General features: G+C 39.3%; 1 non-coding gene across 1 annotated transcript; it reads left to right on the forward strand.

The window, feature by feature from the left end:
* Nucleotides 1-8630: 8630 nt before the first annotated feature.
* On the forward strand, nt 8631-8737 carry LOC141603615 (small nucleolar RNA R71). Its single transcript, XR_012525479.1, has one exon. It is a non-coding gene; the product is annotated as a small nucleolar RNA R71 (small nucleolar RNA).
* The last annotated feature ends 298 nt before the right edge of the window (nt 8738-9035 follow it).

Here is a 9035-nt window from a genome sequence, read left to right on the forward strand (position 1 = left end):
TTGGAGTGTGCTTGTCTTCTCAAGATTACCTGCATGGTTAGTGACCACACAAATCCGCAATCGTATAGACAAGCATGTCGAATGCAAGCATATAAGCACGTAGGCATATAAGCATGCGAGCAGTTATCATATAAGCAACTAGTACGTAAGCATATAAGCACGTAAGCACATAAGCATGTGAGCAGTTAGCATATAAGCAACTAGCTTGTAATATCTCACGTGAAGGGAGATTGAATTTTGAATGTTGTGAAGCTTAAAGGCGAGTCTTGTTACTCGTAGATCTGTGATTTGATAGATTGGAGACACGTGTCCGTTGCGATATTGACTCACACGGATGCATACTGACAGACTAACAAATGGGCAGTCGTGAACGTGATGCAAATTCAGTGTTGACACGACGCAAGGGTGACTCTGACAGCCTTTGTTTATGTAAGTACAACTCCTTGCCAAGAAGGGGTGACAATGCATATCAAATCCCTGAGGTAGAAGATCCGCTCGGCTGGGGAATATGAATTGATTATCTTCTCCAGACATCTTTGCCTCCGTTTGCTTGTTTCAGATCCCTTCTCGAGTTTTGATGATTCGGAGAGCAGAACCAAGACCTTGTCATTGTACGAACCGAGCACTAGGCTATGGGCGGTTTTAATTTGGACTGTAGTTGAGACTCAAAAGATGTTTGAGGATAAAGGACAGGTGGCGTCTTGAAAGAGAAGCCCCTAGAGTGAGAAGGTAGGAATTTGACAAAATAAGGAATGGGCGACGTTTTAAAGAAGAAGCCCCTAGTAAAGAGGTATAAGATTAATTTTTACAGCTGGGTGGGCTGCTTTTGAGGATTGAAAATTGGAAATATTGTGAAAGGAATATGCGGTTGTGTCCTTGTTGGGGGACTGCCTACGTATTCGCCTGTTTGCGAAATCAAACCAGATCGTAGTTCTGTGTGTGTGTGCAATGGGTTACAAATTGAAGGTTTGAAAATTGAATGTGTGTGGGGATGTGGTTGTGCCCTTATAATAGGACTGCCTATGTATTCGCGTAATTGCGAAATCAAACCAGATCATAGTTCTGAATGTGTGTGTGCCTAAGCGAGATGTTAGGACCTTTAAGTGATTTTGAGGTGTATGGTTGTGTCCTTGAAGGAGTGCCTACGTATTCACGTGAAGTGAAATAAAACCAGATCGTAGTTCTGAATGTGTGTGCCTAAGCGAGATGTTAGGACCTTTAAGTGATTTTGAGGTGTATGGTTGTGTCCTTGAAGGACTGCCTACGTATTCACGTGAAGTGAAATCAAACCAGGTCGTAGTTCTGAACGTGTGCCTAAGCGAATTGTTAGGACCTTATGGTGTGGAGGTCACGATGGTAAAAGCCGTTTGGTGACTCGAAAAATTGATTTGAGATAATTCCTCCTTGATCATGAATCGAAGAGGTGTAATTTTTGAAAATGTTCCTTATCATGTGAGCACACTAAAAAGTGGACCCTAAGGGTAGATTGGGTATGTTCCGTTCTCGGTAGCAAAGTATTCGAGGACTCCGTATCTGGGTCAGGGTGAAAATGGCTTCGACATTATGGAATGTAGAGTTTGGTAATAATGGTTTGTTTGACAGATAAAAATCTGGAGTTGAGCGTCACGACGGAAAATTCCGTTTGGTGACTCGAAGGTTGATTGGAGATAAATATCTTTTGATCATGAATCTAAGAGGCGTAATTTGTGAAAATGTTCCTTATCATTTGAGCACGCTAAAAAGTGGACTCTAAGGGTAGATTAGGTATGTCCCGTTCTCGATAGCAAAGCATTCGAGGACTCCGTGGGGATTGTGGTGAAAAATGGCTTCAACATTAGGGAATGTGGAGCTTGGTAATAATGGGTTTGCTTAACGGATAAAAATCTGGAGCAAGAATTTTGTGGTGTTTAGGCCGAAGGGTAACAGCTTGTAGTGTGGTGCGGAATGGGGTCTCCGGCTTGATGTGGCCTGGGCACGAAATGGTTGGTAAATAATGTGGGATCAGATTCCCATGTCTGGACCTTAAAGGTTAAGGTGTGATGTTACGAACTTGAGGGGAATCCTCAGAAGCCTAGATAGGTCTCCATGTAGTAGTCTCTGGAAGGACTTAGGGGTGAAGCAGTTTTGATTATGATCTTGAGGGGAATCCCCAAGATCCTAGATAGGTTTCCTTGTAGTAGTCTGCAGAAGGACTTAGGGGTGCTGGGCTTTGGACTTGTTGGTCCTGGACTGGGTGTTTTGGACTCATGGGTCCTGGGCTTTGGACTTGTTGGTCCTGAACTTGGTATTTTGGACTCATGGGTCCTGGGCTTTGGACCTGTTGATCCTGGACTTGGTGTGTTGGACTTCGTTGGTCCAAAGGTTGAAAGGTGACGTTTTTTTTTAAATCCGTCATTTGAGATTGTGGGAAAATAACGAACTTGAATTTCGCTATTTCACTTTTGTTTGAAAAGGACGGTTTTTAAACCCGTCGTTTAGAATTTGCGAAAGTAGCGAATTTGAATTTCGCTATTTCGTTTTTTGTTTGAAAGGACGGTTTTAATTTTCGTCGTTTGGAATTGAGAGAAAATAACGAATTTGAATTTCGCCATTTCTTTTTTTTGTTTGGGAAAAGACGGTTTTGATTCCGTCGTTTGAAATTTGTGAGAGATAGCGAATTTGAATTTCACTATTTTGTATTTGGTTTGAAAGGACGTTTTTAATTTCCGTCGTTTGGAATTGAGAGAAAATAACGAATTTGAATTTCACCATTTCTTTTTTTGTTTGGGAAAAGACGGTTTTTGATTCCGTCGTTTGAAATTTGTGAGAGATAGCGAATTTGAATTTCACTATTTTGTATTTGGTTTGTGGTTTGAGAATGACGGTGTTTGATTCCGTCGTTTGAAATTCGTGAAAATAGCGATTTTGAATTTCACTTTTTTGTGTTTGCGATTTGACTTTAGCCTTGGCTTTGGTTTTCGCCTTTGTTTTGGCTTGGTTTTTCTTTGGCATTGGGTGAATGGCTATTGGCTTGGGCATTTGATTTTGGCCTTTCGCTTTGGCTTTTGATTTATTGGTTCTTTGTCGTCCTTCGTTCGAGGCAGGTAAAGGTGCAGACAGGGATGTACCCGTTGGTGAGAGGTTGATATTTGGTGATGGGATGTTTTTGTGGGGACTGGGCTTGCCTTCCATCATTGATATGAATTTAACAAGGAGATGTTCTTGTTTGTTATCTAGGTTCGTCGTAGAATCCCTTTGATAGAAGCTCGTTCTAAATTGGGTGCTAATGAAAGGTTTCTATTGCCAGACATGGAATAGGTAAAGAAAATGGACACGGAGTTTCGAGTCCTCTGCTTACTCGGTACGGAACGTCACTCGAGGGTACTCACATTAAATTGGAGCATGTTGTTTGTTTTAAATCAATTCTCAAATCAATTCTCGTTGTCAACGGGAAATGGTAAAGGGGAGAATATATGATAGTTGAAAATCGTGCTTTTATTTAGATAAATAAGAGGTTAGCATAGACTCGATGAATACATGTGACTCATGGGGACAACCCCCGTTGCCATTTAGGAATAAAAGGACAGACGCTAGGATAGATATGAGAAAGCCTAAGACTCGGACTCGGACTTAATCGTAGATACGAACTCCTAATCATCATGTTCCTCCTCGAAGGTTTCTTTCGCAGCATCCAGCGGCTTGATTGTCTGGTTTTGAGCATTGACCCACTTGAGCACTCCACTCTCGTTGTTGGGGATGATATGAGGACAATAGTCGATGAGGCTTTTATCTCCTTGCAGAAAGAGATGTTCCTGAGGGTTGTTTTCATCACTTGGTTGGCATAGGGATGAAGCTATCGGTTCATGGTTGTCGATCATATCTTGAATAGCATGTTTCAGTTTGAAGCATGCTTCAGTGTCATGACCTCTTCCTTGATGATATTGGCAATAGGCATTGCCGTCCCAGAAACGGGATTTCTTAGCCTCAGATGGATCCGGAGTTGGTCCAATTGGTTATAGCTTCCCTTCAGTCATGACCTTTTGAAGAGCTGTGGCATAGGTTGTGTTGAGTTTGGTGAATGTACTTTGAGAACGCTCAACCTTTCTGTTTGACTTGAGACATCCAGGAGGATTGTCTTGAATGAGAGGTGAAATTATGATTTTGCCAGCCTCGATCATTTCTTGAATGGCATGCTTGAGTTTGAGACAGACTTCGGTGTCATGGCCCCTGCCTTGATGGTATTGGCAATAGGCATTACCATCCCAGAATCGGGCTCTTTTGTGTTCTGGTGGGTCCGGAGTCGGACCAATGGGTTGCAGCATTCCTTCTGAAGCAAGTATCTCTAGAGCGGTGCCATGTGTTATTCCCAAATTTGTGAATACCCTTTGATGTTTTCCTATGGTTCCAACATTGGTGTTTTTGAGGATGTTTTTGTGAGTTTTGTTTTTGTTTTTGTCAATCCTGGGCGGAAGCAGGATTGGGTCATTGTCAATGGACAGTTTTGAGGAAATTTCTTTGTATTTTGAAAGGGAGTTTGGTGAGGCACTTTCATGTTCTTTGTTTGTGGGTTCATGGATGTGGGAACCATCAGATGACTCCTCATTTTCAACAGCTGTTGGTTGGTGAATGGAGGGTTGGTTTTCTCCTTGGTGGTCAGGTTCATTTTTGGTACTACCAAACCTCTTCTCCAAATTAGCTACCCGAGTGTTCAAGTCATCGATAGCAACTTGAAGCTTTGAGAATATGTTGTTGATGGAGACAGAGAGCATCATTATAGCGCTTTGTATGCCATCCTCATCAATTGCATGGATTTTCTCATCGTCAGGAGAGATGAGATGAGAGCAGTCTAGGGAAGATCCCTGACTGTGTCCAATAGAGTTTTCTGGAGGGTTGTTTTTGTTGTTTGTTGAGGGAGGTAATGGTAATTCTCCCTTTTCGATCATATCAAGGATGACGCCTTTTAAGGGGAGACACATCTCGGTGTCATGTCCGCGACCTTAGTGATATTGGCAAAAGAGGTTTCCATTCCATCTTCGACCACGCTTTTTTGGTAGAGGGTCCGGAGTTGGACCAATCGGTTTGAGCTTTCCTTTGGAGATTAGCCTTTCCAAAGTTGTGGCATAAGGCATACCGAAATCGGGGAAGGACCCATAAGGTTGTCTTGTTTTGGTAGCCTTCCAACTAGGGTTGGTTTTGTCGTTGGCAAGTAGCCGGCTTTCAAGGAGCTTAACCCGTTGCTCAATATCAAAAGAGGGAAAATTCCCAGTTGTCATTTTGTCCTCAACTTGGGAGAGACGAGTGCTCAAGTTTTCCACGGTAGCTAGGAGTCGAAGGACCATGTTGTTGGTTTCGGCAGAAGTCATGGTGGATGCAGATTGATCGGCTTCTTGAGTTCTTGGTTGGCGATTGATGGCACCCAAGGGATTCTTATTTGACATAACGATAGGCGTTATAACTTGTCTTTGAAAGGAATTCTACAAACAAAGGCAAGTACGACACATATGTATAAAACGCAGTTATGTCGTGAAGACGCGACAGTGTGACTAGGTTATGAGTTCATTAAAGATCGTGAATGACCTCTTGTGTTTGAACTCTTGGTGCAAGACGTTGAACTTGACTCGAGTGTCGACTTTGGCATAGTGATGCCTAGACAGATGACTTCTGACTTAGTTTGGATGTGTGTTGATGACGTGACGCCGTTGGACAAGACATGTACACAAACTTGACCTTTGACCCGCAATATAGGGGAAAGACGGGTTAAATATCCGAGAGGTTTTGAATCTGCTAACGCCATTGAATATGACTCAACAATTAGGCGACACGACCTAGACCAGAAGGTAGGTATTAACTTCGGCGGAGATTCGCATTATCTAGACGACTTGACTTGAAATCCTAGGACTTCTAATCGAGTCGAAATTTGAATCGAAAGGTGGACTGAAGTTTTCGAAAATAGAGATTTTCAAAAAGATTCATTTGTCGTTTTATAGACGGCTTCCGAAGAGTAGGGATCTTCGAAAGTCGATCAGTTGAAGAGTTGTCTTAGGTTTATTTTCAAAAGACGGTTCAAGTTGAAATTGCGGCGGCTCTGAAAACAAAGTGTTGAAGAGTTGTCTTAGATTTGTTTTCAAACATTTGAAATTGGATTTGAAATTTGAAAACGGTTAGATTTGTTTTCAAATATTTGAATTTTGATTTGGATTTTGAAAACGGTCAGATTTGTTTTCAATATTTGATTTTGAAATGAAATTTGAAAACGGTTAGATTTGTTTTCAAAGATTCGACTTTGAATTGAAATTTGAAAACGGTTAGATTTGTTTTCAAATATTTGAATTTTGATTTGGATTTTGAAAACGGTTAGATTTGTTTTCAATATTTGATTTTGAAATGAAATTTGAAAACGGTTAGATTTGTTTTCAAAGATTCGATTTTGAATTGAAATTTGAACACGGTTAGATTTGTTTTCAATATTTGATTTTGAAATGAAATTTGAAAACGGTTAGATTTGTTTTCAAAGATTCGATTTTGAATTGAAATTTGAAAACGGTTAGATTTGTTTTCAAATATTTGAATTTTGATTTGGATTTTGAAAACGGTTAGATTTGTCTTCAATATTTGATTTTGAAATGAAATTTGAAAACAGTTAGATTTGTTTTCAAAGATTCGATTTTGAATTGAAATTTGAAAACAGTTAGATTTGTTTTCAATATTTGATTTTGAAATGAAATTTGAAAACGGTTAAATTTGTTTTCAAATGAATTTGAAATAGGATTTGAAATTTGAAAACAGTTAAATTAGTTTTCAAAGATTTGATTTTGAATTGAAATTTGAAAACGGTTAAATTAGTTTTCAAATATTTGATTTTGAATTGAAATTTGAAAACGGTTAAATTTGTTTTCAAATGATTTGAAATTGGATTTGAAATTTGAAAACGGTTAAATTGGTTTTCAAAGATTTGATTTTTGATTTGAAATTTGAGAACGGGAATTTCCCTAGACACAAATTAATGTAGTAATAGGGGTCGAACTCAAGGAAACGGGAATTACTTCGTGAATTGCTATGGGTAGATTTTTATCAAGGTCGATTACGATTTGGGTTTGGTTTGTTTGGTTGATGATTAATAAAAATTGCAATGTAAATAATATAATAAAAGAGAGTCTAAAGGGTTCGGGTCACTCATGCAAAGGTAAACATATGAACATGATAAATACGGTACTAATAATTTTGTCAATTGTTTAGGCTTAAAGATACCCACCTTACGGCATTAGTATCAACCATAGACCGGGTCCTAGAAAAACTCTCGTCCATGACTAGGTCGTCCTACCATACATGCTTAGTCTAATTCAATTCCGTGCCTCTCGACTTTAGAACGAATGAACAAATTTAATCTACGACTACGGCCGATAATCAAAGATTAAGCGTAACAAAGCAAGCATGTGATGGAAACAATTGAACAATATTATTATAAACTTATTTTAACATGTTATATATTTGGTTTTGCATGGCTCCCCTAGCCTTTAAACTAGGAAATTTAGCTACTCATACTAAAATGTAAAATGCAAACTAAATTAAAAGAAATGTTAAACATGGTTATATGATTTATATTAATTAGGTGATATAACATATGAAAAGAACAAAGCTAATGTAAATGTGAGATACTTGATTATAATAACTACTAGTTTGAATGCCCGTGCGTTGCAACGGGGTAATTAACTTATTTATAATGCAAAAAAAAAAAATGTTATAAGCGTTTAATGTTTACATTATATATCTAATGATTTGTTTACATATTATTAAAATATCTCTTTCAAAAAAAAATATATTAATATATACGTGGGTTAACTCTTATTTATAATCATATAATCACCCCACCTTATACTAATCTTTAGATGTGGGACAATTCTACTATTTATAAGTAATATATTCACAAAATTGGATTTTTTTTTTCTGATGTGGGACAATTCTAATATTTATACGCAATATATATTTATCAAACTTGCATTATTTTTCAATGTGGGACAAATAACATTCTCAGAATTACACCATCTTTTTTGCACTTACTTCGACATCCAACCAGATCTCGAATACCGAATACAGACAATTGCTACTCATTATGAGGCTTCTGATAGCCTTGTTGATTCTTATGTGGAGGAATATACGGCTGCTGTTGCTGGTTCGGAGGAGGAATAGGATTGAGCACATTTTGGCTTGTCCACCTCAAATTGGGATGGACATTTGGCTCATAATAAGTATTCGTCTGCCTGTAATGTTGAAAGGCAGCACATTGCTCAAAAGGACTGGGACAATTCTCAGAAACATGCCCCTCAGCTCCACATCTTCGACAGACGAAAGGACCGTCTGACACAGCATTCACCTGATACATCCCTCCTTTGGAAGCTCCTCCCAACTCATATTTATCAAATCTCGCAGTAAGAGCTTCTAGTGCAGCTACAGAAGAGGATTCAACAGCTCTTCTTTGATTGCCTCTGGAGTTCCCATATTCAGCCTTATGGGTGGCCAAATCATCAATGATCTTCCACCCCTTAGTCTCTCCCATGTTCTCAGCAAATCGGCCATTGGCAGTAGCATCCAAAATAGCTCTCTGATCGTCGTACAGCCCATTATAGAACTGATTGCATAGACTCCACTTCTCGAACCCATGATGCGGAATGGTTCGCACCAGCTTCTTGAAACGGACCCATGCTTCATGAAAGTTCTCATCAGGCCCCTGTTTAAAGCTCGTGATCTGAGCTCTAATGGCAATAATCTTCGATGTAGAAAAGTACTTCTTGTAAAATGCTAAAGCCAGCGAATTCCAGTCAGTTATACCGTGAGCTTCCCGGTCCAAATCCCTGTACCACTCCCTTGCAGCATCTCGGAGTGAGAAAATAAACATGGTTTCTTTTATCTGATCCTGGGTCACGCCAGCAGGTGGAGGTATGGAGCAGCAATAATCGATAAAAGTCTCCATGTGCTTAGCTGCATCTTCATTTGCAGCTGCCCCAAATTGGTTTTTCTCAACCAGATTGATAAAAGTTGGCTTCGGCTCGAATTTTCTC

This window comes from Silene latifolia, chromosome 9 (assembly GCF_048544455.1).
Source record: "Silene latifolia isolate original U9 population chromosome 9, ASM4854445v1, whole genome shotgun sequence".
Lineage (NCBI taxonomy): Eukaryota > Viridiplantae > Streptophyta > Magnoliopsida > Caryophyllales > Caryophyllaceae > Silene > Silene latifolia.